General features: G+C 38.4%; 1 protein-coding gene across 24 annotated transcripts in view; it reads left to right on the forward strand.

Annotated features, from left to right (window-relative positions):
• The window catches only part of EPB41L2 (erythrocyte membrane protein band 4.1 like 2), a 227,599-nt gene extending 222,035 nt beyond the window's left edge, over nt 1-5,564 (forward strand). For all 24 annotated transcript variants that reach the window (XM_050786323.1, XM_050786317.1, XM_050786328.1 and 21 more), the window contains one exon: nt 4,313-5,564. The gene's annotated coding sequence lies outside the window, so the exon portion shown is untranslated. The remainder of the gene's footprint in view (nt 1-4,312) is intronic.
• The last annotated feature ends 436 nt before the right edge of the window (nt 5,565-6,000 follow it).

Here is a 6,000-nt window from a genome sequence, read left to right on the forward strand (position 1 = left end):
TATCATTTAAAATTTGATTTTACACCTGAGTGCACAGAGTTCAATTTTGCTTAGGAAATGCAGTGTCTTAAGACAGAGTCTTGCTCTGTGGCCAGGCTGGAGTGCAGTGGCACAATCTCAGCTTGCTGTGACCTCCGACTCCCAGGTTCAAGTGATTCTCCTGCCTCAGCCTCCCGAGTAGCTGGGATTACAGGCACGTGCCACCATGCCCAGCTAATTTTTTTTGTAATTTTAGTAGAGACGGGGTTTCACCGTGTTGGCCAGGATGGTCTCGATCTCCTGACCTCCTGATCTCCCTGCCTCGGCCTCACAAAGTGCTGGGATTACAGGCTTCAGCCACTGTGCCCAGCCTTAAGTAAATATTTCATTCCTGTTTTCAGAATCTTTGTTTATATTATTGCTCTGTGGTAATTGAATGTTCATTAATCTGAAGAAATGTTGTTTTCTTGTGTTATTTGCATTGTTGTATTATTTGGGGGAAAACCACATTTTTGCATTTTTATTGAGACTTCTCTCTAGATGAGTGCTGTATCATTTAAAGGCAGCATTGCTAGTGTTTTCTGTCAAATGCTTCTTAAAATTAATTTACTGAGTCAATTTCTGGAGTAGAGCACTCAAGATTGAGATCAATACATGAGGCCTTTGTCTCTAGAAACTCAAAGATTGTGCTTTTCAGGTAAGATCATAGAACTTCTGTGTATGACCTTTTTTCACCACTGCTTATTGGGTGCACTGAGAGGGATAAATAACTCTCCGAGCCCTCTGTGAGTGCTTAAGACATAGAATTACACCTGTGATTAGATGAAATTGAGCCACATTGATCTATTCTCACACTGGCCAAAAGAGGGGGACATAGACCAGGGAATGTGACTATAGTAGTTAGAAATGTTTACTGACATTGTATAGGCCGGGGTGGAACAGTGACACTTGGAAACAGAACAGTAGTATGAATGCTTTTATTTTTGTTGACTTGACCACAATTCTAATACATAAAGTATAATCCATATGCTTAACAGCTATTATCTTACCCAAACTCAGGATGAACCTTGTGATATTGTAAAAATGAAAGCATGTTGAATTAATGTCTATAATTAATGCCTGCCAGTTTGTATTGGCAAAGATGCCCAGACTTCTATGAATATGAGTAGAATTCAAGCTTAGAAAAAGAAAAGAATATTCTTGAAACTTTTACAGCTTTTACATGAAGAGCCAGTGCCTAGTTTTCAGTTTGGTTGGAATATGTAATAAATCATTTAGTCCCAAATTCTAGCCTGTAAAAAAATTGTCAGATACTAAGTTTACTTCTCACAGACATCTCACAGAGGACCGAAAAGTACAATATTTCTGATGTACAATATTTCTGATGCTTATGTAGCAGTGAAATTGGTGATTCTATCTTTATCTCTTCTCTTTCCCAGCTCAAAAGCTAATGAACGGTTTAGTACTTAGGAACATATTTCTACATGTGTTTAAGTGCAAGAAACAGTCAAAAAAGATACGTGGATATGTAACTAAAGTCTTCATACAATAAGTTACTCCCTGTTCATCCACAGCAATAAAAAACTGGGATGTTTTGACACAATATCTAATTAACTCAGAGTTAAACTTGATTTGCTGATTTTTATTTTTATTTTTATTTATTTTTTTTTTTTGAGACGGAGTCTTGCTCTGTCGCCCAAGCTGGAGTGCAGTGGCCGGATCTCAGCTCACTGCAAGCTCCGCCTCCTGGGTTTACGCCATTCTCCTGCCTCAGCCTCCTGAGTAGCTGGGACTACAGGCGCCCGCCAACTCGCCCGGCTAGTTTTTTGTATTTTTTAGTAGAGACAGGGTTTCACCGTGTTAGCCAGGATGGTCTCGATCTCCTGACCTCGTGATCCGCCCGTCTCGGCCTCCCAAAGTGCTGGGATTACAGGCGTGAGCCACCGCGCCCGGCCGATTTGCTGATTTTTAAAGAATGAGAAAGTAAATAAGTTGGCAATAAAATGATTCTGAAAGCTGTTTAGAATCCTAAGAGCACATCAAGGTTATCATTTATAATATTCATTACCAGAAAAAAAGTTTATTAATGGAAATAGATTACATTTTGAGTTTATTTGGGTAACTATGTCTTTTTCTCTCTATTTAGCTCAGTAAATGTTGAAGTTTTTTGAGATCAAGATCTATTCCCTTCAATTCCGACATATGCTTAGTTTCCTATAATAACTTTGAAACAAGTTTAATTTTAGCTTTTCTTTACAAATTTATGACTCATTACAAAGTGAAATTTTTATTTTTGATGAAAACAGATGCAAAGAAATAAAGTGACATAGGGCCTAGAGAAAATGGAGACGAGAATCCTAAACATTGTTCTCTGTAGGTTTTCAGGCCCTGCTAGCATCAGGGATTTGTTCTTTTAATAACATAAACTAGGCAAAATGGCAGCTGTGTTCAACAAATGATGCATATTTACTAAACAAAGCAAATGGAAATACCAGCTCTGAAGGAACAAGAACAGGTACCATGACTAAAGGTGTTATATAACTGCCAAATCCAATTTGATTGGTAGTTGAATCCATTTCCCTTTATCATCCCCCACATTTCTTTTCATAATTACTAACCTAAAAAAAGACTTTGTGTTTTCTCCATTGATTTTTTTCCCCCTCCGGCCTAGAATCAAGCAGAAGTACTAGTGAGTAATGAAATAGCCTAAGGCAGACAACAGGGTAGAAAACAATGAAGTTGATTAATCAATCTGTCCTGAATAATCAAGAGGCTGTAGTATTATCTGTGATAAATCTAAATGGTAGGGACTTTTTTGATTAAAGCAAGACTTACTTTTACCTAACCAAAAGAGTGTACATTCTAATTGACTTTGGGACCAGTGTCTCTTGGAAAAGACATTAATTACCACTCTCCACTGTCCTTTGTGATTACCTATCATTTGCCAAAAGTTTCAACCAAGTTGAAATATACAATGAAACAACTGCCGCCTTAAAACCCTTTGCTCTTTCAGGGCCATTGCACCATCATGGGTTGTTTTAGTCTTCTCCACTTACCTTTGATTGTGGGCTTCTGTAAGACTCTGTGGCTTTCACTTACTCCTGTGCTCACATGAGACTTAGTTCTGTCTGTTGGTTTCACTTATCGCTCGTTCTGATGCCCAAATCTAGATCCCTAGGCCTAATGCTTCACCCAGGCTGTAAGCCTTCATTCTCTCCTTTTTTTGAGATCCCAGACTGCAAACCTTATCCTTTCTTATACTTCCTTCTTCACCACCACACTGATTATTCTTCTTAGTGGTGCCTCTCAAATTTCTCTCCCACCTGATTTCTGTGGTGACCACTCAAGTTTGGGTCCTGGCCGTCTGGCAGGAATGCCTGACATTTTTCAGCTTCCTCATCCAGCTGGACTCCTGCAGTGGTCTCCTGACCGTTGTTCCTGCCTCTACTCCTTGCTGGCTTCAGCCTATTCATCACACTGAAGCCACAGCAGTGTTTTCAAAAGGTAAATTACACCATGACAAACCCTTCCTCACAACCAAAGAAGAGGCAATCCCAACCTCCTTTCCTGGGCTTATCATGTCCTGCATGAGTGGCCAACCCCAGGTTCTTTGACCTGTCTTTTATCTCTCCGTGGCTCTTGTACTCTGCCCTGGACCATTGCAGTAGATTGCCAACTGGTCTTTTCGTCCGAATGTTTTTTCTTAATTCATTTTTTTTTTTTTTTTTTGGTCTATTAGATCAAGCTGGTACTTCTCAGGTTATTAAAGAAAGAATAGACCTAATATTTTGTACCTTTATTTACTACTCACTATACCAATGCTTAACTTTAGTAATGTCCATTTCTTCACTGTCCTATTCCTCCCATTCATTTCTGCATCCTTACTGTCATAATAACCAGGTACTTCTTCACCTCCATGCCTCTTTCCTCATTGTGTTTTTCCACCTGAAGCACCATTTCCATTCATTTTAGCACAAAGAAAATGGGCTTTGACTTTCCCCCTCCCTGAGTATAACTTTAAAATCTACCCTGGTTTCTCTCTTTAAATTCTTACTATGTGAATTGTCTCTGTTTTATGCTAATAAATTCTTTTGCAGTGAACTATTAATTGCCAGTTGCTTTCAGCATACTTGTCAATTCTCCAGGTATTACAAGGCCCTTGAGAGTGGAATAGTGTCTCATGCTTGTCTTCTGGTAAACATACTATTTACTGTAAGACTAGGCAGACAGTAACTGTTGATTACTTGACTGAAAATTTGATGAATGTTGCCTAACTTTTTTTCAAGCCTGTGTTTTTGGAATATTTAAGCCTTCTATTTTTTTTCTCTCCTAGAAAACTATTTTTTAAACAACACTCAACTTTGTGAACCCCTGAAGATTTTTTGACCGTTCCGAGTCTTAATACCACACCACTATTCCAGCGAATTTATGCTACAACTGGTAACAATGACCAGAAGCCTGAAGAATTAAAATGCCGACACCAAACCTTTCCTTACCAGCTCTGGTCTATATTGCTCCCATGCATTTAATATATTATTTTGTTTTATAACCACTTCTAAATATTCTTGGTTCTTTCTTTTTTGTTGTTGTTAATTAAGGGGTTTTGGTTTTGTTTTCTGTTTACTTTGTGTGCAACTACCTGCTTTTAATGACTCACTTTGATCAAATGACAGTGAACAAAGCCAGCCCAAGCTGGTAAGGTGCTGTTCACCTGAACAGGTGCTGTTGTGCAGAAAGGAAACTCTGTGACTAATTTAGATAGTGGCTTTCCTTCTTCTGGATTCTTTTCCTTGAATTCTCACAGTATATATTTACGGAGTTTCAAATTGCAGTAAATATACTGTATGAGAAAATATTAATACAGATAAAAAGCATTTCTTACATCCTGAAAATTTTCTAATACTTGAGAATTTCACAGGGATGTTTTTTATATTGGACCCTTTTGACTTTCCAGTCCTGTGACTTTCTACTTTTAGTAGAGAGTCAGAATCTCTGGACTGGAGAATTATGAAGAAGTTCACTGACTGTGCACTGTGCTTAGAGACCCTGCCGCACCACAGTGCCAATGCTTGTCAGACACATGCCCTTCGGCAGCATTCCAGAACAGGAGGGAAGAGAAAGAGAAAACTCTTTCTTCCCTTCTACTAAAAGATTCAGGCAGCTTAAAACCTTAGTGCTTTCTTTCTTAACAAACCCAAATTTCAATTCTTTCCATTGTTTGAACACTTGGGTAGAACTCTCGCTTTGTATTAAACCTCCTTGTCTACACGTGTAAAACTGACCTTTGTTATTGAGCAGGCCTATCTCTTTCAGCTAGTTTGATGATTCACACAGGTTTGAGGACGCTGGGGAGAAGGGGAGGGGCTGTGGTGGTGTTCTGTTGGTTACAAGAAAGTTATACCATTTAAAGCTGGTACCAGAGACCTGATAGGGACTTATTAACTATATTGAACATTTTTTCCTTTGCCTTTGACCCTATGTATAGTTATGATGCCAGATTAGATTTATAGCAGCTTCAAGTTGTATTAAATGATATTTTGCTTCCTGTAATACTGTTACAAAATAAAGTTTGTTTATTCTCTAAACTTGTCACTTCTCTTTTTCTAAAGGTTTTTTAAAAACAAACTCGAGTGATTTTTTCATCAGAAGTCTTAGTATTTTGTGAAAAGGAGCATTTCAAAATCTGTTTTCAGCTCTTCTGTAATTTGATGATGCTGCCAACATCACTATTTGAAACGGTGAAAGCGACGTTGAAAGTTTGTAAATGTAATGTTTAACGTGCCAGATTCCTTCTGCCTGGTTACATAATCCATTCCAGCTTTTACAAATTCTCCAAGGGATATTTTCACTTGTTTTCTTTGTGCATTTTTCATTTTGTTTTCAGGAAATATTTTAGCTGTACCATCTGAATCTTGCTCCTCTGCTTCATGTCCTTCTTTACTTTGTGTCCACTGGCCCTCTGTGTTTCAGGCAAACTAGGCCCCTGAGGGGCTGCATCCCAGTCTGATTGGGATTCTTTCT

The sequence above is a fragment of the Macaca thibetana genome, chromosome 4, assembly GCF_024542745.1.
Source record: "Macaca thibetana thibetana isolate TM-01 chromosome 4, ASM2454274v1, whole genome shotgun sequence".
Lineage (NCBI taxonomy): Eukaryota > Metazoa > Chordata > Mammalia > Primates > Cercopithecidae > Macaca > Macaca thibetana.